At 39.0% G+C, this 27,636-nt stretch overlaps 1 protein-coding gene across 8 annotated transcripts in view; it reads right to left on the reverse strand.

Moving 5' to 3' along the window:
- Positions 1-27,636, reverse strand: part of NCKAP5 (NCK associated protein 5) — a 659,073-nt gene that overhangs the window by 447,586 nt on the left and 183,851 nt on the right. Inside the window, exon 1 of one of the 8 annotated variants that reach the window (XM_014580892.4) lies at positions 21,543-21,684. The exons of 6 other annotated variants lie outside the window; for them this stretch is intronic. The gene's annotated coding sequence lies outside the window, so the exon portion shown is untranslated. Of the gene's footprint in view, positions 1-10,087; positions 10,334-21,542; positions 21,685-27,636 lie in introns of those variants that run through there. One more of the 8 variants, XM_075933272.2, reaches the window with a different exon arrangement.

Below are 27,636 nucleotides of genomic sequence, written 5' to 3' on the forward strand. Positions count from 1 at the left end.
TGAACATTCTGGTGAAAACGGTAATGATGGCTCTAACAAATATGTTGAGCAGATTTCTTAATTGTTCAAAATTACTTAAGCCTCAGTGAACATTTCAAATTAAATCTCAGCTGAAATGATTAAAACTGATTTACCAACTCTTCTGAAGCCAGTTATTTTCATAAAAATCAGCTGGGTCTCATTTCTGCTGCAGCTTAGTTTTGACTTTGGACCCATTCACATGTCACTATCCACATGTATGAGAGCAGAATTTAATAAAGCCTGAAAGAGCACACATTAGTTAAAGGAACTGAGCCTGCAACCCTCAGTCCTGATGGGTAGACACTGTGAACTCAGTGGAACTACTCATTGAACTAACTCAATGTAGGTAAGTGTTGCAGGACAAAGGACAGATTCTCAGCTGGAGTAAAATAGTTCAATGGATTTATGCCACTCAACATCAGCTAAGGGTCTGGCTCTAATGTAACAAACTGGGGATCTAGTAAGGAAGGGCTCGGACGTTCCAGACTGGTGAAGAGTGGATATTTTCTAGAGGTACTTTGTCCTCATATGCAGAAGTAATAATTCAAAGGGTGAGCAGCATATGGCTATGCACGTGCCAATTTAGAAATGATCATGATGAATACTATCCAGCTCTCTCACCTGGAGGAAAGCTGTTGGAAAATGAACATTTTTTTTATAAAACTCTACCAGGTATGTCTCTAAGATGGGTCTTGACATGAGCAGAAAACCACAAGAGCGAGCTGGACTTCATTGGTGTAGGAGTAAGATGATAAAGGAGGGAAAAGAGGCCAAAAAGGCAACATAATTTATCAATTTATTCTGCTTATACTTACCAAATTAATTTTATTTTGATACTTTACCCTTCAAATTCCTTCTTGCTCTCCTCCTAATAATCAGAGTGTGAGATATTTTAAAAGCCTCATAAAAGGTACCTATGCAAGACACAGAACAGAGTTTCTCTACTGGCACTACAGGGTGAAAAGGAGAAGCTAAAGTGGCAGAAATAGAAACATTTCAGCATCCTCAGGGGAATCCTGTTCCCATGGCTCATCCAGATGAAAAAACAGAGGGATAGCTTTTCAGCTGGACTAAATAGCCATATCTCCTATGACTTCAAAACCTAACTTTTTTACTTGTTATTTACTGAGTGCTATAAGCTTGTATGCTGCCGCACACATAGAATAATAAAATAAACATGTAGCCTCTAAGAACTTCCCTGTAAGAACTAAGACATTATTTATACCTTCTATTGAAGATTTACAGCCCTATTCAAAGTTGCGTGACACTTCAAAGTTCTAATTTTTAACTTCTCACAAACCTGGAGGACCAGGCAGTGAAAATACTAATCCATACATGTGTCATCTCCACGCTGGATTGCTGTAATTCATGGAATCTTAAGGTGAATGTGAAGACAATGTACTAGCTCCAGCTGGTACAGCTTCTCTCTTGCTAAAGCTGTAGTGAGCATTGCCTCATAGGCTCATAATCCCTTAGGGTACGTCTACACTAGTTCATTAGTTCGAGCAAGGTAGGGTAATTAGGGCAAGCGGAGTTGTAAATGAAGCCCGGGATTTAAATATCCCGGGCTTCATTTGCATGTTCCCGGGTGCCTCGAGGAGTAACGGTATCTTTAATTCGAACTACCTACTCCGTGCCGCGTGTAGCTGCGGGCACGGAGTTCGGACTAAGGGGGATTTAAAAATGGCGGCGCCTGGGAACATGCAAATGAAGCCCAGAATATTTAAATCCCAGGCTTCATTTGCAACTCTGCTTGCCCTAATTTCCCTACCGAGCTCGAACTAATGAGCTAGTGTAGACGAACCCTTAGTGGCTTGTATGCTGTGTTTAATGCAAGTGTAATGTCTTGGTCCCAATTTTCAAAGCAACTAATGGATCAACTCCCCACTACATCAAAGTCCAAATTTCATCTATGAACCAATTGAACAATACAGATTACAAAACTCATGGTGAAGCATTTCAGAGCTGTGGACAAAGCATTCTTGGTCATGAACTATAGATCAGTTTCACAAAGGAGATAAGGTGAATTCAGTCTGGCCATCTTTAGGAAATGTTGCAAAATCTTCCCCTTTGACTTTACTCCATAAGTGATATTCACAAAACAACATCTTTTCAGTTCCCAAACCACTGCCAATGGCCCCCTCCTCAAAAAACAAGCAAAGAGCAGAGTTTTGACTCCAAATCAGGAAAGGCACCACAGCTTCCAGAGAGTCCACTGAGGACTCTTGCTCTTGCTATTGATTGAGATGGAAGGAGCTGAAATTATATAGTAATGGGTGGCAATATAAAATCCCCAAATGACTGATTAGACATTGACCAAGCACTTTAAGAAATAAGACTTATTATTTAATGTATTATTACTGGAAGGTTTTGCAGAAGAAGTCGCCATTTAGAAGGAATATGAATGAAAGGAGAAGGGGGTGTCCATTCAAAAGGGAAAGGATAACAAAGGGTGGGGAGAAAAACAGGAATGAAAACTCTAAATGAATATGTCTAGAATTTAGTATTCTTGCTTGCACAAGCATCTAAGAAAGTTAGCAGTCAGCATTCCTTCTGGGCCACAAATCTCCTGGTCGTGGTTGCTTGGGGGAGTGGTATATATTTGTCTTAAGTCTTGAGCAAGTTCTTCTGCTAGGCTGTGTGAATAAAAAATAATAAATGTGTTTTGTCCTGAGATGACACAAAAACTGTGTTTAATTCAAGACACAGAGCTGATTTTTTTTCAGAAGAAATAAATCACGGAGAGTGATGGTTAATAAGAAAAATATAGAGTGTTTTAAGCCTTTACTCGAATTAACCTGAGATGGGAAAGAACGATAATGCCAGAAAGTTTGAATTTTGAATACTAAATAAGTTAGCTATTGAGTGTTAATAGCCCTATTTAAGAGAACAGAGCATCAGATATATATGCTGTTAATGTGATTATCAAAACTATGCCATATGAAGATAAATAGTAATGATAGCATCATAATTATATCTCCTTCATAGAAGTGGATATCCATTTTTCATTATTGTTAGAGGTCAAATCTGGACATCGTCTCTCACTTTGTATTCAGTCCCTATTCAGACACAACTCCCACTGATAGTAATATGAGATTTCCCTGAATAGAACAGAATAATAAGTAAATCAGGATATGGCCTGTTACTGAATTAAATTTAAACGGTTTTTCCCCTCATCCTTTGTTAAAGCCAAACAGTATAAAATGCAGCACAGGTGGGGCAGTGTCTTGCAAAGGCAGCTTTAAGCATTTCCCTTTACTTGGGCTGATCCCTGGTCTAAGTAAAAGCAATAGTTCTAAGGCTCTCTTAACCTGCAGCAACTGCCAGTGATCCCAAAGGCCATTCCAGCAGCCATGGATAGCTGGGTGAGGGAAGTTCTGGACATGTTCTTAGTGCCAGCCAAAAGAGTGGGGATAAGTGGTGGTTTAGGAACGACTATGTTGTCGCTACATCTAGGGTAGCCAGCTATCTGATTTTGAACCGGACAGTCCAGTATTTGAGCTTTCTGTTTGGGAAACAAATTAAGAAAATACAAATGAGAAAATATAAATGTCCAGTATTTTCTAAATAAGATGTAATGTAGATTGTGATGTAATGTCAAGTGTGTCTGGTATTTTTGTTGAAACCATCTGGCAACTCTAGCTACATCACCAGAGGATTCTTTTACTGCGAGGTGGTTCTTTTACCAAATTTACTGCCAGTCATGGCAGATTGGCTCTTCTGTGCCAGAGACGTGGTGTAAAGTGGTCACACATAGGAGAGAATCTGGTCCTTTATCTGTTTGAGATCTCTATGTATAGCACAGTCCAACTAAATTTGGCAACATTTATTTTTGTTGAATGATCTAAGTTTTCAGAGCTGAGTAATAATTCTAAATTGTTAACAATTAAGTGTAACTTTTAGACAGGGACAAAAACTTTTGTATCTTAAAGATTTCAAGGGTGAAAAGATAGCCACTCAGACTGAAAGAAGCTTACTAGATAGCAAACAATTGAGTAAATAAAGCTGCATAATAAATACTGTTCAACAGTTTTATGAGTTTATCTTACACAATATTTAAATTTTAAATGAAATAATTAGCTCTAATCTTGTTTATGTCAAGTCCAATTTAAATTAATAAACATTACATAGTGTAAGTACTTTGTTAACGTTTCTGGACCTATATCAGAGAAAGGCAACATTAAAATGAAAGCCTTTAATTAATCAACTTCTGACTTTCCCAGGGAAATTACAATTTCTGAATGATTTCTCATTGTTTTTGTGAACACAATCAACCAGAATACACAGAAAGTAGGTGTTGGTTGGAAAAATCTGACTTGTTTATACATATGGTACTTGCATCTGACTCATGGAATGAAGGAGACAGGGAGCTATAACATGGATGGAAAAGCATTCAGAGAGTCCATTTGAAAGTTTGGGGAAATCCAGCAAAGAGTTTCTGTGGCTATCTCATATGTGCAATGTTTATGTGGGAAGGCTGCACTATTTCCAAACATATAGGCTGTGTCTACATTGGCACCCCTTTCAAGTAGGAATTAGAGATCCTCCAGAAAAGGCTTTATTTTCTGGAGAATCACATCTAGACTGGCGCTTTTCTCCGGCTTATCTCCAAGCTGGAAAAAAGCGGCAGCCATGTTAATGCAAATGCTGCGGGGGATATTTAAATCCCCCGCGGATTTGCCTATTCCAAAGTGCTACATTAGCATCCCTTTTCCGGAAGGGATGCCAGTGTAGACATAGCCATCGAGAGCTATTTAGTCTGGGTATGTCTACACTACCACCCTAGTTCGAACTAGGGTGGTTAATGTAGTCAATCAAAGTTGCAAATGAAGCCTGGGATTTAAATATCCCGGGCTTCATTTGCATCTTGCCGGGCGCCGCCATTTTTAAAACCCCGGTAGTTCGGACTCCGTGCCCGCGGCTACATGCAGCACAGAGTAGGTAGTTCGAATTAGGCTAATTTGAACTACCATTACACCATGTTCCTCGTTCCCTCTGGGTATTCGCTCAAAATATATGCAGCTTATATTTAAAATTGTCATCCATGCAAACAACAGGTAAATCCCAATCAGGAAATGTTTGGCCTCTGTCCTTCCTTTCACTCCCAAGACAGTCCTCACATACACATTGGCAATTCCTGGCAGAGTTCTACATTATAGAAATACATTAAAATACTTTATAGGACCCTCGATGTGAAGCTTACAAAATGCTTTAGAAATGTAAAATATGCATCAGACAGCCTTGCAGGAAAACATGCATAATTATGTTACCCATTTTAATTGAGGCTGCGTCTACACTGTGGAGCTATTTCGGGATACTAAAAGTATCCCGAAATAGCAATTCTGCATCTTTAAAGCAGACTGTTATTTTGAAATAGATTTTTTTCAAAATCGACACACTATTCCAGCGTTCCTGTAACCCTCGTTCAATGAGGTTAAGAGACATTTTGGAAGAGCACTTTATTTCAAAATTTGGCACAATATAGAGAGCATGAAATTTTGAAATAAGTTATTTTAAAATTACCTTGAAAGAAGCTACACAATTTGCACAGTTTATTTCGAGGTAAGGATGCAGTAACCTGGGGTAACCCTGAGGAACCAAGATTTTAAGTATAACACCAATGTTGCCAGAGTGACAAAGCATGAAAACAACTGTCAGGGATTCCCAACTCTCAGCTTCACAGCTCTAATCACCAGATTAGTCTGTTATCTAGCAAAAGTAATACTGATAAAAAAACAGCTGCAAAGCCTTATAGAGTAGCTACTGGATGTTTTGGCCTGTCATAACAACAGAGAAGCGGAAGATTAGCAATGTGAGGGCAATGTGAGTGCAGTGGCAGGGGTTTCCTTGACTCCAGACATCCTCCCCCCTCACCTCCCTTTTGCTGAGACTGCTGAAAGGAATCCTGCTTTCATTGTTTCTTGCTGTCACTCTGTCTTTCGCCTGTCTGATAGTATGTGCTGCTCTCACCACAAACTTTGTGATTGGAGAACTGAACTTGTTAAAGCAAGTTTTTGAAGTAACATCAGCTGAACTGTGGTCTATTCTGCTAGAATGCAAAATAGCACTCCGGTTATTTTATGAATATTGACTTCAGCACAGCTACATCAATTTGTATCAGAAGAAAATTTGCCCCCATATAACCTACTATATATTCCCTTGTACATATATTATATAAAGTGTGTACACAGAGAGGGTATGTCTACACTACCACCCTAGTTCGAACTAGGGTGGTAATGTAGGCAACCGGAGTTGCAAATGAAGCCCGGGATTTGAATTTCCCGGGCTTTATTTGCATAAAGCCGGGCGCTGCCATTTTTAAATGTCCGCTAGTGCGGACTCCGTGCCGCGCGGCTACACGTGGCACGGACTAGGTAGTTCGGACTAGGCTTCGGACTACCGTTACTCCTCGGAAGCCTAGTCCGAACTACCTAGTCCGTGCCGTGTGTAGCCGCGCGGCACGGAGTCCGCACTAGCGGACATTTAAAAATGGCGGCGCCCGGCTTTATGCAAATGAAGCCTGGGAAATTCAAATCCCGGGCTTCATTTGCAACTCCGGTTGCATATATATATATGAGAGAGAGAGAGACAGACAGACAGACTCTGATTCTGTTTCTAACAGAGTTCACTGAAAACTCCTGATTTCAATAGGAGCAGGACTGAGCTTTAAAGCAAGGGCCACATTCAATCTAGCTGTCCCCATGGTGCTCCAGTTGAAGAAGTCATATAAGAAACACTTCACCTTGCCCTGGTCTATACTCGGACCTTATTCCGAAATTACCCCCTCCCCCCCAAGTTGGAATTTATAAACCATGTGTACACCCTACCAACCCTGTTATTTTGAAATAATGGTCCATGGAACTCGAACCCTGTATTCCTGCTTTTCACACGAATTAACACTAATTCCAAAATAGCAATTTCAAAATAACATTAGTGTGGACACTTTGGGGCCACTAATTCTAACTAATTGGCCTCCGGGAGGTCTCTCTCAGCTCCCGAGTGCTTCCTGGGGCTCTATGTCCAAGGTAGCACATCCACATTAATGGAGCCTGCCTCGGACTAATTTTGCTGTTTCCTCAGAGTGAGGACACGCAAGTTCGAATTTGGTAAATCGGGAGTTCTTTAGTTGAATTTAGTTATTTCAAAATAGTTTCCTAGTGTAGATATGACCCTTGTGTCCCTGCATTCTACCCACCCCTCAGAGAGCAGGAATGCTCCCTACCAGCATTTTAATAGCTGTGGGGAGTTGTTGGGTGAAGGAGGAGCTGTATCCTCCATTCTTTCCTGGACAGCTGAGCTGGCTGGTGGGAGACACAAAGGGCTGCAGTAATATGTGTTTACCATGATATCCAGGAGCTCTGAGATATATTCTTTCTTCCACAGGAAGATTAAGCCTTGATTTACACTATGGAGTTTAGCTGACAAAAAGTAGCTTGTATTGACTGAATTATGACAGCGTACACACTACAACCTTGCTCCTACAGGTGTATGTGGCCTGCTACACCAACATAACATCACTTCCAAGAGAGGCACAGAGCTTCCGTCAGCATACTTAGGGTGATGCAATATCTGTGTAGACAGTGTGGGTTACATACATCAGCTATTGGCTGTGATTGTTGTCAGATGCTCCCACTGGACTCCTGGTTCCCCCCATCGCCAGGCTGCTGCACATAGTCTGGGCTCTGCACTCCTTCTTTGAGTTAGGCTGCCCCTGGACTCCCAGGTCCTTGTTCCCAGCTGAGCTGCCCCACAGGTTCCCAGAATTCTGCACCCAGCCAGGCTGATGCCTGGACTCCCCACTCCCAGCGAGGAGCCACTCGCTTTCCAGGCGCGGAACTTCCTGTATGGAACCGAGGTAAGCATCTGAGCTCCCTGCAGGGAGCATGGAGCCAGGAGCTCAGAGGACCAGTTGGGATTCTGGTGGGGAGCAGGGAGCGTAGACTTAGGGGAGAGGAGTACCTAGGCTCTTGGTGGGGAGTTCTGCAGAATACAGGCTCTTAACCCCCCCCGCCCCTCAAGACTATTCCTCTAAGTAGATGGAAGCAGCAGCCCTGAATGTGCACCACCAATAGGAGGGTAGTGTGGACATGAACCAATGCGGTGGCTGTTCTAAGATGTTAGCATCGACCTTACTCCCAGATGTCGCCTGGAAGTGCTGGAGTTCTTCATTGCAGTCAACATAGGCTAATAACTATTGAATAGGACTGAAGCCAAGGACAGGGTCATTGCTAAAATATGCTCTCCTTTTTCATTAACAATTCCCATTAACTCCAGTGAAAGTTTTAAGAGAATAAAACTCAGTACAAACTAAACTACAGGATTGGTCCCTGTTTTGTTTGTTTCCCACAAATACAAAAAACCCATGCAACCTGTAGTGTTCTATAGAGACAACAATTACATTCTGAAGCTGGATGAGGAAACTAATTGTAATATTCCTTGCACTACAGATTTGGAAATCACTTATCTAAAAACCAGCCCCAATAGCAACTCACTGCAGTATAGCTAATAAACTAACTCTGGACTCTACTTTTTAAAGAAAGAGTTTACATTTCCTGCATGAGCCAACAGAATGCCCCAGGGTAACCTAACCCTCTCTAACCCTGGGATTAAACATCTGCATCTGGCATTTCCTAAATATTGTATAGACTACACAGCATCATGTGGCATTAGCTGAAGACATAATTTAGGGAGATTTAGCATAAGGAATGTACCAAATTTTAATGGCAAACTATAATACGAAAATTCAACAATGTCCCAGACAGGTCTGAAATTAAAACTGGAATATTTGAGCCTACATGCCTATTAAATACTTTGGGTCAAACTGTCCTCTTTGTTACACCCATTGAATCCCACTGAAGTCAGTGGTTATAACAGAAGGCACAGGGATGTGTCACTGGGATTAAATTCATCCCATTGCACGGATCTTACACAAGACACAGTGTGCTCCTACCATGCCCCATCAGCCCTGAATAAGGGAGAGATGTTATGCAAGAGGCCATGTAGGGACACATTTCCTCCATCTGCGTGCTGGTACGCTGAATATGCACCACTTCAAGACAGGCAGTTCTGAAGAGCTGGTTTGGTGCTGAGTCAGGAGAAGGGCAGCTGCATCCATGCTTAGGACAGGAATAGATAAAGTGGCTTGGAACAAGAAGTGCAGAGTGGAAGCAGACGCTTATTAGTCTACAGTCAAAAGTAATGGCTGAAGAATGGCTTCCCAGCCTGCCCTCTAGCAGGATGGAGGAAAGATGAATTTTGATAGATCTTCCCTAGAATATTTGCAAAAGGCAACTTAATTGGGCTTCACATGTCACTGTAGAAAAAATGGAAATGAGTAGTTTTCCTTCTCTGGTGTATAGTTAAATAAATCACACCGTTCCCCTCTTATTGCTTGCACCGTTGTATTATTAATCATTATCATCATGTAATTTTATACATAAAAGGACCAATGCATCATTTATCCCCAGTGCAGCCTTGCAACGTCTACAGGTGGTTTTCATTACACATATAGTGGATACCAAACAAGTAATAAAAAGTAGTAATATTATACAAGTTAAATTAATTTTATTTCCACTATGAAAAAACTTAAACCGACAACTTTAATTTAGTCCAGCATTTTTTGTATCCACAGGTGCAGTAAGGGATAAGACTAGTACATAGTCAGAGAAGATACTTTCTCAGCTGAACTCATGAAATTCTAGTTGTTCATCTCTTAGTAATACTAATGACAACCATGTAGTTAAATCCCTGCATACTGCATGCCCCAAAAAGATACATGCCTAGAAGTATTTTTTACAAAGTTATCGCTAAGTATCACATTTAATCTAATAAGACTGAACCATATACAAAACTGTAGCCAAGAAGTCTCAGAATAGTCACAAATATAGGCTTAGATGAGTATTTGTCAATTGAATGCAATTCAGGATACATAGTGACAATCCAGATTATCCTTACATGCTAGTTTTTCACTTTATAATACATACTGCAAGTGAACATTACAAAAATATATCTTTACAATAGGTATTCCTTCTACATTATGTCTAAAATACTTCAGTATAATACTTACGGTCCATTTGTCTTTCAGACTGCAGGAGATTTAATTCTGATTTACCGTGATTTATTTATACAGTGAGAGAGTGAGCAAGAATTAGCCTTTAGGCTTCCACCAGACTTGTTCTCATAGCTGGATCTGACTCACTGGAAAAATGCATGTACAATATTTACCTGAATTACAGCTCAAACATTTTAAAGATTTTTATCATGATCAACTGGAAAATCTAAGGCTATAGGTTATGAGTCATGTTTCTGAACTGGAGGCTCTATTGTAGACTTTCAGAAGTTTTAGCCATTTGAATTGTTCTGGTGGGGGCATACCACCAGACTTCTCTGCAGAAACTGTGGTTTTCACTGTTTGGAGACAGAGGGGGGGAAAAGGTGACAATCAAAATCAACAACTCTGAAACTGCTTTAGAATATTATAACCTTGTGCCCAAAGACTCTTTTTTCACACCAGATTGATGTCATATGCTGCGTGTCAGAAAGACAATCACTACTCAGCTTTACCTAGAAGTCATTTTACTCTTGATTAAATTATTCAGATGCTATCACTCCAACATGAAGACAGACAAGGGATATCTGAAAGTTTCAATTTTCCTCTGTAGTTTTAATGGCAGCACTTAATAGTAAACATTGTTATTAAATGATTTTTACTGTATTATTTATTGTACATAAACATGCTTTGAATAGTGGTCCTATGCAAGGATCTAGAACTTGTAAAGCTACTCTTGTGCTTTGAGGACTCATAAATAACGGTAACAATTAGGGATGTAAACGAGTAGTCGACTGTTCGACTATCCGATAAGCTTATGCTTATCGGCTAGTCAAATGGAGTTCTCAACTACTCGCTTCTCTTCAGCATTGCTGCCTCTGTACAAGGCATACTCATATGTATGAGTGGCAGGAAAGGTGGGGAACAGGAGCTGGTGCTGGGGGGAAGCTGGCTTAAAAGCTGGTTCTCCCCAGCATTGTCTCTGTAGTGCCTCCTTTCCCCCCACCTCTATAAAGGAGGGATAAAGGAGGCTGCTTCAGCAACAGTCCCTGTCCGCTGGTGTCCCAGCGGTGAGCTGGGACTCCCTGGATACATTGGCTGCTGCCCTCAAGCAGCCTCTGTTCACATTGGCCCCAGCAGCAGCCTGTGTCCATGCCAGCTCTGGCACCGTGAACATGGGTTGCTGCTGGAACAGCCTCTGCGGTGGCTAGGGTTGGCTGCGGGCAGGGGCTGTTTCAGCAGCAGCATGGGCCACCATGAACAGGGGCTGCTGGACCCAGTGTGAGCCAGGACCGAACAGTCCTGGCTTGTGCTGGTCCAGGACTTTGCGCCTCTGCATTTTAAATGTAGTAAGAGCACAGCGGCTCTTACTACATTTAAAATGCAGAGTCACAATGGACTCCGGAGCCAGCGTGAACTGGATTGCTCAGTCCTGACTCTAGCCAGCTCTCACTGTGGCCTTGCGGAGGGCCTCCCTATTGACTAATCATATAGTAGATACAAATTGTATCAACTACACGATTAACTAGATAATTGCAATTTAACATCCTTAGTAACAATTTGCATCTGTGAGGTCAATGCACTGTACTTGATCCACACATGTATCCTGTGCGTGGATCCTAGGCAATATACAGTATGATCTGCAAAAGATTTGAAGGTCAGACATATGTCTAAAATACATAAATTGTCTGAGCTTAAATTAGCTTTAGTGAGAAACTCCAAAGTGAAACATAATTTCTGAAATATTTGGGGAAAAGTTTCAAAAAGATTCCATAATAGAAAGTGGTGATTTAAACTTCTTCCATGCCCTAAAAAACTTGTGCACCCATCCTATTATGCATTATATATACTTTTATAGAAAGGGCTGGCTTGTATCTTACAAGTTCTGCCCTGTATTGTAGCTGGAAGAGCATCACAATGCACTAGTAGGTGCTTCAGGAGCCACTGTGTACAATAACATTCTTTGGCATACAAGGAGAACATGGTCTATGCCAGGCCATAGGCAATATGGTCTCCTCTATATATTCGCTTTTGGGATGCTCACACTACAAGCAGTGTATAGTTCTTGCACTCAGGTAATTGAAAACACTAAAATTGCAGGGCAGAGATTAGAAGAGGCAGAAGAATCTTTTTGCCCTTTCCTCCCAAAAAACAAACTTTGTGCACCCTGGACACAATTCTGCTTCCACCAAAAGGAGTTATTTATCCCACTAAGGGCATGTCTACACTTTCTGAGAGACTGGCACTGCAACGATCAATCCCCTGGGGGTCAATTTAACAGGTCTAGTGAAGACCCACTAAATCAGCCACCGATTGCTCTATTTTCTACTCCAGTACTCCACCACAATGAGAAGCATAAGGGAAGTCAAAGAGAGAATTTCTCCTATTGAGCCCCACAGTGGAGACCCCGTGGCAACCTGACCTCAGATATGCCAATTTCAGCTAGATTGAGATTGCTCGATAGTGTAGTCCTGCCTTAAAAGTCACAGCCTACAAGCAAAAGCCTACCACACAAGGAAGTATGAAATGTAGCATGTTACAGACCTGTAGGTAAACTTTAGTTTCACTTGCCCAGGCATGCCCATGGAATCTTATATGGCTCGCTTCTCCAAAGTGATAAGCATCTGCCTGTTCCACTGAGCTCTTACAATTAAGCCCAGTGGGGGGGAAAGCCATTTTTGAACATGAGATGTAGTACTTAATCATTCATTTAAAGAGCACTTCCTTTGTCATCAGCTTGACAGTATTTAAATGAAAAGATCCTGACAAATCACCGCTTGTTTTCAAGCAGGAAATGCTTTCAAAGATTGGCATTTCTCATGTATAGAAAAATTTACAGTAATCATGTCCTGATGACAACCTTAAGAGAAGACTTCTATCTAACTGGAATGATCTAATTTATCTTTCATACAATAATACCCAGTGGCTATTTTCAACATTTCATTATCATGGATATTGAAGACAACACAGGAAATTAATGTTTTAAGAGAATCGTGTATGGCCCACTTAACTCTTCCTTTGATTGGCCACAAAATATAAGAAGATCATTTGTTTCCTTTGTATACATGCCTGAGTAATGAAAATAACACTATTTCATAAATTACATGCAGAAGCTTTAAGAGCAAATCCAAGCTAATCAGTATAAAGAGTTTCTAATTATTTCATATTTCTATATAAATACATGTCATGCAATTTCCAGAGTCTGCCACAATAACTCCCCACCTAAACAATACATCAGTTTCAGGATGTAATTTACTCATTACTCATTGTGCCAACTCCTGATAGTATCGGAGTGAAGGGGAATTTTGCTATTGGCATCCATGGGAGCAAGATTTGAACTTTAAAATGGAGCCACCTGTCAGCTATGAGGTCCAAAAAATAGCCTTTGAAAGGAAATGACCATGACTTTCTATGGCCTAGACCGAAAGAAGAGTTGCAGTTGAGTAATTGCGACGGCACGTTGGGGTTTTCCCATCTCCTGCACCCCTGTAATGGCACAGACTCCACCAGCCAGTAGAATAGAGGCTGTTTATTGCTTCTCCAGGATACAGCACAGCACAGATGTAATCTGGTTACAGGGTAGGCCTAGGATGCCTCAGCCCCCCTTGAGATGGGGGAGACTGGGCCCCTAAATTCCAGTCCCTTTCCCTAGTCTGTCTCCTCCATGCTCCCAGACAGAAACTAACTCCCTCACTTCCAGCCCTGCCCCCAGCCAGGGCTCCACTCCCCTTTTTCCCATTCTTCTACTCCTTGGGAGATAACTGGTCAGACAGGTTTGAAGCCCCCTTGCATAAAGACTCATCCCCTGCCCTGCTGGGCAGTGCTGCAGCCAGCAGCCAGTGGAGGTCACTCACAACCCAAGCTTAGCAACCAGCAAGGTACCCACACTATGTCACAGTAATCTCTTGACTTTGTCTCATCCTACCATAGGTGCTGGAACTAGGAATACCGGGGGGTGCTGCAGCACCCCATGGCTTGAAATGGTTTCTATTATACACATGGGTTATAGTTTGGTTTAATGGCTCTTAGTACCCCCAGTATAAAAACTGTCCCAATACCCCACGTTTGCTTTACAGCATTACGGCCCAGTCTCTCACTTGTCCTAAGAATACTTTGCACAGCTTTAGTAATTGAAAAGGCTCTTAAGGACAGTGCAGACTGACACACACTTTAAAGCCATTTTATACTGCAAGCATGGTGCTAAAAAGCCTTTGTCTAAATGAAAACCAGGCCCTAAGCCCCTGTAACCATGAGCTCTCTGACAGTTGTTACTCCTACTATACACTTCTTACTGAGGTAAGTCTCCCATAGAGGTCAGTATGGGCTGAGAGTATTAACACATTTTATTTTACTAGGCAGCAAAGAGGATCCAAAAGAACACAGGACCAGATTTAAAAAATGTTTAGGTGCCTATTTGCATTTTTAGGCACCTTAATACTGTCAATAATCTGGCCCATTGCAGCCAAACACTGTTTCTTTGATTTCAGCATTTGCAGGGGAATAAAGGAGGGCAACATGGAATTCCTTTTTCTTTGATATTTACATTTATAGTTTGTAAAACAAATCAGTCTAACCATATATTTTAAAATCATGATCATTTATGTGGATGACTGAACTGCACCCCCACGTTAGCATGCATCAGATGTCTGGGACCAGAAAGACATGCTGAATCTGCAGGTGTCTGTATAGCCAGCAAAAAAAAAAAAAAAAAAAAAAAGGATAAAAAAGAAGGCAAATGGAATCCTCAAGCTATAGTGAAGAATGCACAGTCCTCAATTTACAAAACTTCACAAGTGCTCTTGATGACATCTTGATGGCACCACCATTTCCACCACCTCAGAAAGACAAAAATAATTTATCTTTATGAATGAGAAACTGAGGCACTGAACAACTAAAGTAAAACCCCAGATCTCTGCCTGGTCCAGTGCCTTAAATACAGCACCATTCTTCCCCTTCAACAGGTATCCAACACCAGATATATTTGTGTAATATTATAGACAAAATAAACCAATTAAAATAATTCATCGAGCCCTAGTTAATCTTCAATGTTCATCTTAGTAGTAAAATTATATTTGTGAGAGCTAGAATGACCCTTCCTCTACAGCACAGAGTTACATAACCAGCTTCATTGAAGAGACTTTTTTCAGATCTGTGCCAAATTATTAATCAAGGCTGAGATTTCTGCTCTCTATAGTAATGCAATTACAGTAGTTTCTTAACATTGATCAGTGCTAAATGGTGAAAGCACTTTTTAAGAAAGTCAGCTTTCAAATCAAAGCATATACAGTACATCCTTAACTTAATTTGGGAAGTGGAGTAAAGCTGAGATGTACTGTTTTGTTGAGAGTAGTGAGAATTTGTTGCCCAAACTGACATGTTATAACTGCTTTATAAGAAAAATAGCCTTTGCTTAACATGCCCCACCCAGTATACATACCAATAATCACTTAAAGGAAACCCTCCGGGCACTCTCATTCTTATAAAACCCAAAAGATTCATAGACATGTAATCTTTAGAGAAGAATTGACTATGCCATGAGAATATCTGATTACAGTATTTGCATTCCGGCAAAGGTTTTGGAAAGTTCATAACATCGTCTTAAAAAATGTACTACTGCAATTGCACTGGAATGGTAACACTATGATGCATGATTCTTACTCATGTAACAATCTCAGTAGATCAGACTTGATTGAAAATTAACCTGTTTGTATCATCAATATACATTATATTAATTATTATTAAATAATTGTTATACTAGTTTCCTGAGGCCTGATTAGATTTGGGGTCCCACTGTTGTGCTAAGCACAGTACAAACACATATAGAATAAAGGCACAGTCTTTGATCTGTAGTCAGATCACCTACATTCATGAAGCACCATTAACTTAATTGAAGTCCCATATGAGTACAAAAATCTGAATACAAAATCAGGGTCTTAGACAGCAAGAGTTGAGGTTCTTACAAATGTTCTATATACATTTGCAATTTTCGGTCATTGCTATTAGCAGTGTATGCACATGTGAATACATTAATTATTCAACTGTATTAAAACTACAGAGTAGCATATGTGCTAGTTGTCCTTGCAATATATAATTGATGTTAACACTGCAAATGAAACACTTATGTTGTATGAATTAGTCCTTGAAGCTGTTATAGTTATTCATACTTTCAGCTTTTTCATTGCCAACCTTTGGTACAGCAGCCAAGGCAACAGAGGAGAGAAAAAAGCATAGGGAACTGTTATTACCACTTTCTGTTCTTTAAAAATTTGGAATTAGTGATTAAATATCGTCTGATTATTTGCTTTGCAGCTTGATTAAATCTGTCAATTAAGAGTTTCATTTTATATAGTGACAATGCTTTCTGGTATCTGCAAATGGAATTCCCAATATCTAGCTCTGTGACATTTCCTGTTTCCATGTGCATTTCCCCCTGTTGCTCTTAGGCTTAAAACAGCAGGAGTATATTTTCCTCAGTGGGAAATGCATCACCTGCTGTTAAAAGGAAAGCAATTATTGTATTCTTACTAAACCTTGGGCCTATTTCTGTACACATTACTACTTAAATATATAAACATCATGCTCTGCGCCAGTTTTAAGAAGTTAAGCATGTCTGAACACCAGCTGGGATACCAGTGAAGGTCACCTTAGGTGCCTATTAAGAGCAGGGGAAATGCCAAACTGAGCACCCTCCCAATAACTATGACTAATCAATCAAAAGTAAACATGAATGATGTGCTCTCAACTTCTGCATATGGGACTTCATGGTCTAAAGAAATTAGATTTTCCATCTTTCTCCTGCAATCAGATTATATTTTTTACTCTTACTCAAGATTTCCACCTGCTCTGATTTTTTTTTCTTGCTTTTATGTGTTTTTTCTATGACTGTAAACTTGGCTGACAGAAAAAATAGGTAATTTATTTGCACATTGTCAGATATTATTTCTCAGTGGAATCTACTATTGTCAAACAAAACAACTCTTGTAATCAAAGTGGAACTTAAAACAACATGAAAGTTTACATTTGTGAGTAATGGCAAGATTCCTTAGGCAACAAGAAGCAAATAAAAGAACCAAAGGCATATTTAAACATGTAGATTGGCATTCACACAAATGAAAAAGTATGTGGACATATAAAACACAAGTCAGATTTTAGTACATAAAACCTTATGTCACAATTCACTTTAACAGCACAGCAATATGGAAATAAAAGTATTAGTTGTACATATTTATGCATATAAGAGGACACGTCAAATAAAAGACAGAGAAAGAAAAAAATAAGAATTACTGAATAGGAGAAATATCACCTCTAGGCTATCCATGAAAGGACATTTATAACATTAAACATTCATCTTCGAAAGGCCTTTTGGAGCTCATAAGAAAAGTACCTACCCTATCTATAAAAAGACTTAAAAACACCTTAATTGACAGAAAAGGGGTACTTGTCCCAATAAGAATTAAAAATATTTTCAAGTTTAAAACAATATAGCTTGTTACAAATGATAACCTACAAACATACCTAAAACACTCTGTATGAGACACGGTAGGAAATTGCAAATAAACAATCCCTGCTCACCCCTACCATGCCTAACACAGTGCCAGGGACAATATCAACAAGAAAAATGTGAATAGATAGTCACAAATGTTACGCTTTTGCAGCAGCAAAACAGATTTGATAGCAGGAGTGTCAAGACTCATTGAACAAAAGTGTAAACCCTCTATATGAGGGAAACAAATTCAAGCCAGGAGTTGCAGCAGCACTATCAGCATCCCTAGTTCGAGGTAAATACGAAAATATATTAGAGGACTATCTATTTGGAGGCATTTCTAAAGTGTCTATATACCAATATTGGGTGGACTACAAAATTCTATATGTAGACTATAATCATCACATTGGCATTTTCATTGTTTTCAGCAAATAAGTTATTTTAAAATGAGCATCAGAGAAATTTAGAAACTGACACACTGGATTGAACTAGTGGTCCATTTAATATTGTATCCTATTTCTGACAGCAGCCAGAAGCATCTGCTTCTGAAGATGATACCAAAAAACCCAAAACTGGATAGCTAAAGTTCTTGGTCTTAGTGCTATTTTGTGGCAATTAATTCAACAGGCTAATTATGTGTTGTAAGAAAACATTATAATATTTTTAGAATAATTTTCTACCCTATTCTTTATACAGCCTAAGTAGGACTGGTTAGAAAATGGCCATCAAAACTGTTGTTCGATAGATAACTGAGTTTTCAAAGCTTTTAGACAAAATAATCTAAATTTTTCACAATTTTTTTCAATGAGTGCTAATCTTAATTTTTGTCACCATGTTTTTACCACCATTACCCATTAAGTAAAGATTTTCATTAAGCTCTGCAATTATAATGTCCATTTCCTTTTTTCTCAGAATGCGTGTTAATGCAAAACTCCCCAAATAAATCAGCGATGATTATCCTTAGAAAAAATGTCTTAAACATTATTTTTAATAATTTAACCACTTTTTGAGATGCAATCTTTCATAAAGAGAAATTCTCCCTTGAGAAAACAAGTATCTGTCCACAATGCATTTTATTTTGGGGGGCACTATCAGGACAGAAGTTTGGGAAATTATCATTCTGAAGAGCAATCTCATGGTCTTCAGTTCCTTTGCCTGTCTTCTGTTTCAGTGATCATTATCTAATTCCCTAAAAAAGTGCTACTCAGAAGGCCAGAAACATATCAGCAGAAACAAAGGTCAATCTCACTACTGATCATTTTTTCATACTATCTGTTTATAGACAAGAGCTTTTAGCATTCTGCCAATTTCAACGATTCTGCCATGTACATTGGTAGATACTCAAGATTGCAGTCTATGAAATAAAACACTATTCTGCAGCTTGATCCATAAAATCTTTCTTCTTTCCTAAACCATGACTTTGAAAATAAATAGAACACATGGTTCTTAGAAGAGACGAACCCAAAGGTTCAGTGATAACACAAACACGACCAGGTTTGGGTTCTTCTCCCCCTTCATTTGTAACAAGAGTAGCCAAAACTCACAGCATATTAATGGATTCGATCTATTTATCCATCCATCCATTCATTCATCTATTTTGCTTTTTCTTTCTCTTTCTCTAGGTAAAAAAATATTGCATCCAATATTTATTATAGCCTCACCTGCTTTGAAATGAAAATGCTGAACAGTTTGGTAAATGGATGAAAAGTTGACTATTTTCACTATAATTCTTACAAACATCACTGTACCCTCTGCTTTGTAATCTCTTAGAGGCATACCTCATAACAAATCAGAATAGATATCACTATAAAGCCCATAACAATTGTGGATTGGGAGACTATAGAAAAGGAATTATTGTATTTCATTTCTTTTTCCTAGCAGTGGAAGACAAATGGTATCAGGCCACTAGCTCTTTCTGTACTGAAACCATTAGTCTAACCTCAGGTGGTTGCTTTTCTCATATACTTGCTCCCAGATGAAATGCAGAATTTCTATAGACATGCAATTTTGGCCTGTATTCATTTAAAATCGAAAATGTAAGTAAGACAAATCCTATTTTACTTGTCAGTTGAACAGCTGATTTCTTATGAATAACAATGCTAAGTACTTATACAGCTCTTCACATCTTTAAACAACTTTACAAACCTCATGCTACCATCTAGACATTGATTTCTAAGCCGATTTCCCACATTGGAAACCAGGTCTGCTTAAAAAAATAAATACAATACCACTGGCACAATATAGTTCATAAACTAATTAATCCTCATAAATATTATCATCTCCATTTTACAGATCAGGAAACTAAGCCTGACAACAGTCAAGTGATTTGACCAATATCCCAAAGAGAGTCAGTATCAGAACCAGAGCAAGCATCTATGAGTCTCTAGCTTTCAGTCCACTACACTAAAGCATAACTCATGCCTCTGCCTAATGAAACCATCAAGAAGTAAAAAAAATCAGTATTTACATGGATGTATATCACCTCCTTGCAGTTTTTTGAACTTCAGCACCATAAATCCAGAGTCACACCTTTGTACAGTAAGGTATGCAATTTATACCCCTCCCCCCTTGTGTGTAGGGGAGGCTTTGGGCTATAAGCGGGATTTACCATTGAGGAAGTATTGCTACTGCCCTCCTCTCAGGATTCTACTTGAGTTCCTCTTGGACAGAACTCTATAAAAACCTATAGTGCAGGCTGCTGAGCTGAGTCACTGAATTAGTGCAGCTTGCACCAGCCTGACCTAACCCCCTCTAAGGATGCCTCCACCTACTTCTGGGAGTTGGGATCTCCAATAGGAAGCAGATGTGGGCAACTTGGACTGTTGCACTCTCTCTACATACAGACTTACTGCTGCCAGGGATCTGCAGCCTAGCATTTGTTGGCTTACACTAACAAAAGTCAAGATTAAAGTAAGTGTACATGCCAAAAAGAAGTCATTGTTTAAATATGTCTTCAGTTGAACTCACATTGATAAAGTTACTCAGATGCCTACACATTTGCCAGGCTGAAGTCTAAATTGGTATAAATAATATTTTGCTTATTTATATGACCAATATTTTATCAGGCATGAAAATTATTGACACTAAGTCCTTCTTTGTTAAGTGTAGTAATTATAAGAAATATTTCTAGTACAATAATAACAATGACGCTAGGGGGTTGTAAAAAAATCTATTTAAAAAAAATAAATGGATGCTCAACTTCAAAAACTTTGTTTAATGGTGTGTGTTATTCAAGACATGTTGCTAGAGTGCATATGACATTGTCACAAGAGTATAATTTCTGTCATTTTCATTATGGGTTTGGAAGAAGCTTTCAGTGAAATAAAGAAAAATACAATCTTATGCTAGTAAGTGTAACTAAATCTCTTCGAAGATCTATTATTGCACATGGCTGCAGTTGAAGGACTTTATTTATCCTTTGGAGCCAATCAATCTGGCAAGAGTTTGAATTAAATGCAGATGCCATAGTGTCATCATACCATAGTTTTACCTACTATGACAACTGTAGGGATAATCTGTTATTATTAAAGGTTAAAAGGCAAATTGGAGGAGCGAAGATCTTTCCTTATACTGCCATCCTTCAAAGTGACTCTTGGTAAACTGCTTAGAATCCGGTTTGCTTTGAAATCCATTGAAGAGTGTTATGCAGAAATACCAAAATAAAGTGTTTTGTGGGAAGACTAGTATTTTCTAGGGCATTTCTTTCCATTGTATTTTGCAAGTATCCATAAGATCATTTTACTCTGCAAACTTCTGCAAATAACCAAGTGTCACATTTTCAACCTAAGCCAGCAAAATCTGCATATGCAACCAACTCTGTACAGCAAATCCTTGCGCATGAATAGGTAAACCCATATTTTCATGCATTCATAGGGTTTGTATGTGCAATTGTGTGTATGCTGAACAAGTTGCAGGGGGAAAACATGGGTAATGGTTTTCAGAAGTGAGTAGGGATTTTGATGTCTCCATTTTTTGGTGCTCAGCTCATACCTGATTTTCATATGATGCATTATCAGCACTTTTTGAAAATCATGTAGGTGTCTCAGGTTGTGAATCCAAAGTGACTAGTAACTTTTGAGAATGTTGGCCCTGGTCTCTCCCCTGAGGATCTCACAGCATCAGTTCCTGGAGCCAGAAAGGTAAAGGATGGAGGAGGTAAGGAAGAGATGAAGGATTATATTAATATAGTAGAGTAAAAAATGTAGTGCCTGCTCCTCAAAATGAATCTTTACAGATAGATCCTTGTATGAATTCTCACTGAAATAAGTGGGATCTGCATAGTTACAGAGATCCACCCATGGGCATCTACCTATACGATGGGTGCACATTTAAAGGCCCATTGGAAAATTTTCCTGAAAACTTAAATATTTTCAAACAATTTGGGATATCTCATTGATCTCCCTCTGTTTTAAATACAGTTTACAATAACAAACATTAAATGCAGGAAAGTAGTAATATGAGTTATTAAAGCCTATTAACCAAAAGCTGAACGTAAACAATATTCATTTTATCATGGTGGTTTCTTCTGCCATGTTAAATGCAGCTCAGTACAAAACCCTCATGTTCTAAGCAAGACTATATAGAAAAGTAGTAATGACATCATTAATAAGAAATCAAGGTCTACGTTTTGCATTTTGTTGACAGAAAAGCTGATTGTTAACTTCCAGTACACTAAGAATCATTCTACACCATGACTGAAGTAGTAAGCACAGTAGCAACCTCATCTATGCCATAAATATTTCAAAAATCTACTTTGCAAAAAGAAAAATCTTGATTAATGAAATAGAGTTTCAATTTTTTTAAAAAACTAACCACATAATTCATCATTATTATAGTTCAAGGGAGTGTATTAAATCACTGATGAGAGAAGGATGGATAAAAGTAAATTAACAGACCACCTTTAACCTGCTTGACATGTTAAGCACGTACCATCAATAGTGCAACATGCTGATTGCATTATGACTAGTGGGAGAGTCCTCTAACATTACAGAAATGACAGATATTTTGGCTCCTGTGCATTTATTACGTTTTGTTAACTGATCTCATGAGCTTTCGAGTAATAAAAAAATATATACTGCTCTCCTTGTAAGTTGTAAATAAGTCTAGGGTTAGCATAGAAGTTCTGGATTCTGAAGCTAATGAAAAATGTCCATTACATTTGGCATTTTAGAATTTTTCTGCGTGACTGCATGGAGATGGATGGGTGGCTTGGTGTGATTGCAAACAGTTGAACAAATTTCACTGTGAACCTTGGGAGCATCGTAAGAGGGTGATAAAGGGCAAGCATTTGGCAAAAACACTGAAAACAGATCAGCAAGATCTCAAGGGGAGCTTGTTAATTATTATCCAGGAGAGGTGAGTGCATGCTTCATGGTATGTTTCTCTGAGCAACCCTTAATACCAAGATGCCTGAAAAATTTCATTTATTTAATTTGTGTGGAATTACCTGACAATCTTTCAGATCAGCATAGTTACACTGACTGCAGAGCACTTGTAGATTTTGGTACTATAGCAAGGGAAATCTCTAGGGTCTTTTAGCAACATCATGCTAACAGGTATGGCCTGTAATTCCTAATACACAACTGCTAAGAACCCCACAAAGTTCTCTAGCCACTTCACCAAGTCTTATGGAGCATAGGAAATGTAACAACTAAATTACAAAGAATTAGTCTTAGTTCCTGCTGTGGGAAGAGGTCAGATGGTTTTCTTTCACCAAATTCTTATGTGGATTTCAGAGTCATTGGCCCTTAGTTACCTGGAGCCTCAAGAAAGAAGCTAAAGGACATAGATAGCATACCCCCAGTTCTGCCTCCTGGGGAAAGTTATTTTCAGGAGGGAATGATGTGGGGATCAGGCCAAAAGACCCACCTCACAAGAAAACATCTAAGGAAATTTTGGGGGGATCCTGGAGTGAGGGGGGATTTTTTTTGGCAAGGAACAAGAAGGGTGGGGGGAGAGGGCTAGCTCTGAGCCCGTTGTATTAGACAAAAATTCTGAGCTGATTTTTCACAGCATGGAATCTCAATCCACCTGATTTCATCTTGCTTCAGGAACCTAGCCAAGTGCTTCACAGAGTGTCATTCCTGATGAGTCACTCATGCACACAAAGCAATGGGGTGGACCATCACCAGGGATAAGACACTCACAGTACCCCTAACCTGTAATCTGGGCAGGAATCATTCTCAAGAGGTAGAATCATAATATCATAAAGTACCAGAAACAGCCTTCCTTAGGCCTCTAGTAACTACCACTGGTTGCTCGGCTGTAGTGGGAGGGAGAACTGAGGCAGACAATGAGCAGGCGGCTAATTTAAATGAGCTGCTACCCCACAGTTTTAGATCATGGAGTGGAGTTGTTCTGGATTTTTTTCTTCCTTTGGGATAGGCTCACTTGCCTGTGAATAGGTACCCTGATGATTGGCATGCATTGCTTATTGTGGGTGTGTAACTGAGAAGCCTTCGTATTTTTCAGAGATAGTAGGATCTTTTGTAAGAAATAATGAAAAACCGCAAAAAAAATAGAAGTCCACAGAAAAGTGTTTGCTAACTTCAAATTTTTCTCTTCTTAGAAGATAACCTGTATAATATGCTGCTAGTTCCAGAAACAAAATCTATTAAAGCTCTATTGCTGTCTTGAAAGTGTTTTGTGCCATTTGAATGGAGCAGTACTTTTCCTGGAATATCTATAAATCTGCACTTAATAGAAGCAGCTTTCTGGTCATGATTGCCAAGTCATTGATTTTCCCAATTACTGCAAGGCCACTGCTGCTCCTGTCATAGTGCAGACAGAAAGCTTCCTTCCGCTACAGCGTCGTAAGTACAACAAACTTGACTTTATCTGGCACTTTCACTTCATGGATTTCCACTGGGATGAAGATGGGGCTAATAAACAACAAGCTTTAATCTTCATAGTAGAATAGTAAACTCAATAGCTATATCATGGGTGCATAACTATAATTCAAACATGCTTTCCATGATGGATATTTATCATTTCATCATCTTTTGAGGTACATATACAGCCCTGGGACAAAGTTCTGTAGAGGCATGAGAGCCTGAAAATCTCACAGGGTAAACAAAATTATATCAAGGTACTTTCCTTTTGCTTTAAGCTAAAAAGTTCTTTCCCTCTTGCTGTAAAGTAAGAAAAGGGAAATTTCATTCCAATATTTTGCTTCCTTAACTCCTCTCCTTTCTCTTTGTGTAATCCCTCTTTCACTGATTATAAGTCTGACCATTATGTAACCAATCACCAAAAAAAAAAAGTACTTGCATGTGATAAATACATGCTCCCATCACACACTTTGACACCAATCCCTGCATTTACTTATATAGGCACAACCATTCTTTCCTCTCTGTTTCCCAAGCTTTGACTGAGCCCTGCTTCCCCCAAAGCCGAAGTGCATTGACAATGACAGCATGACAAATCGATCTTCTTCACCAAGTCCTTTGACTCCTGCACTTGGAACAGTTTGAATATTCAGACATCATGAGATTGAAACCACTCTGCTCCCAAGTTTAGATATTTGAGTTTGAAGCTCTAACAAATAGCTTTCTGTAACTAACAGCCGCATGATTTTCATTTTGAATGGAAAACTCATAATAAGCTAAAACATATGTAGTTATTTTCTTCAGCTACTTAAATAAAAAGTATGATACTCTTTGTGTCCATCTCTTCCATTTGCCTTACTAACAAAGATTTGCATAGTAATGCAGAATGGCAATTTACATTTTTTATAGGTTATCTTTGTGATCATTTGTCTATAGCTTTTTCATATCATTATAGTCCAAAGGCATGTTCAAACTCTGTGCTGAAGCGCTAGCATTTCTGACATTGCCATTTCCCCCCTTGACTTCTTAATGTTTCAGTACTATAGAAACAGGCTCCAAATCAATTTCATTTAAAGTACAATGGAATTAAGAATAATAATAGAAATGTTTGTATAGTACTTTTAAAATACAACATTTACAAAACTAACAATTGCCTATGGCCAAATTGTGCCATCATGAATATCACTCACTCATTTAATTTAATTTAATGGCAGTTGAGTAAGGGAGAGATTTCCCCTAGTTTCTAAGTGAAAACAGAATTCTAAAGCCAAACAAGGAATAAAATGACATCATCATTAATGTTGACATTAAGCACATGCTTAAATCCCTCCCTGTTCAGCAAACGACTTTAGGCCTGTGCTTAAGTACTTTGTTTGACCAGTGCCTATGTGAAGCAATAGTACTATCTGTATTATCTTCCACTTCACAATAGTGCAGAATTGCCAAGATATATGTATGCATAAGTGGAGTTGCATAATTGCTGTAGTATAATAGTTCTTGCTACGCAACCTGTCCCCTGCCTTCCGTGGTCATCATGCTGTAAACTCTTCAGCACTGGGACCATGCCTAGTGCAAATATGAGTGCTTAATAACACCACCAGCCCATTATAAATAATTAATGATTAACAGTGGATTATTAAGTAACAGAAGATTAATTAATGAAGATTAATGTAGACTTTCCAAAGATAAGAAGAACATAAGAGCAGTCATATTGAGCCAGACCAAAGGGTCCATCTTGCGCAGTATCCTGTCTTCTGGCAGTGGCCATTGCTAGGACCTAGGAATGAATGGGACAGGTAACCATGAAGTGATCCTACCCCTGTTGCTCATTCCCAGCTTCTGACAAATGGAGGCGAGGGACACCATTCCTACTCATCCTGACTAGTCATTGATGGACCTAACCTCCATGAATTTATCTAACTCTTTTTTGAATCCTCTGGCAAGGAGTTCCATAGGTTGACCATGCATTTCATGAAATAGTACTTCCTTTTGTTTGTTTTAAACCTGCTACTTATTAATTTCATTTGGTACCCCCAACTTCTTCTGTCATGGGAACCAGTAAATAACTTTTCCTTATTCACTTTCTCCACACCAGTTATGCTTTTATAGATCTCTATCATATCCCCCATTAGTCTCCTCTTTTCTAATCTGAAAAGTCCCATTCTTTTTAATCTGTCTTCCAAACCCCTAATCATTTCTGTTTCCCTTTTCTAAACTTTTTCCAATGCTAAGATTTTTTTTTTAGATGAGGCACCCATATCTATACACAGCATTCAAGATGTGGGTGTACCATGGATTTATACAGTGGCAATTCTCTGTCTTATTTTCTATCCCTTTTTTAATGACTCCTAACATTGTTTGTTTTTTTGACTGCTGATGTATATTGAGTGTATGTTTTCAGAGAATTATCCACAATAACTTCAAGATCTCTCTCTTTTGAGTTGTAATAGCTAATTTAGTCCCCATAATTTTGTACATATAGTTGGGATTAGGGATGTTAAATAACATGTAATCAGCTAATCAAGTAGTGGTTTAGACGATAAGGGGGGAAACAGCAGAGCCGCAGCAAGTTTTAAACTGGTTCCCCCCAGCACCTGCTCCTGCTCCCCCCTTGCTGCCTCTCTCTGATATAGGCAGCAAGGTGGGGGAAGCGATTAGTTGAGTCACTACTCAACTACCCGATAAGCATATATTTATAGGGTAGTTGACTAGTCGCTTACATCCCTAGTTGGGATCATGTTTTCCAATATGCATTACTTTGCATTTATCAACATTAACATTCATTTGTCATTTTGTTGCCCAATCTCCCAGTTTTGTGAGATCCTTTTGAGGGTCTTCACAGTCTGCTTTGGTCTTAACTATCTTGAGCAATTTAGTATCATCTGCAAATTTTGCCACCTCACTTTTACCCCTTTTTACAGATCATTTAAAATAGGTTAAATAGGATTAATCCCAGGACGAACCTTTGGGGGACACCATTAGTTACCTCTTCTGATTCTGAAAACTGACCATTTATTCCTATCCTTTGTTACCTATCTTTTAACTAGTTATCAGTTCATGATAGGTCCTTCCCTCTTATCCCATGACAACTTACTTTACGTAAGAGTCGACATGTTATTGAAGTAACCATGCATTGTATTTCTGTGTGGGAGACCTGTGTTCAAGTCACATAAATTGGATTCTTGTTATGACTGATAGAAAGTGAAAGCAGGACTGGCAGGATGTCACTCTATAGAGAGATAGCAGCCAAGTGGCTC

The sequence above is a fragment of the Pelodiscus sinensis genome, chromosome 7, assembly GCF_052426305.1.
Source record: "Pelodiscus sinensis isolate ZL-2025 chromosome 7, ASM5242630v1, whole genome shotgun sequence".
NCBI classification, from domain to species: domain Eukaryota; kingdom Metazoa; phylum Chordata; order Testudines; family Trionychidae; genus Pelodiscus; species Pelodiscus sinensis.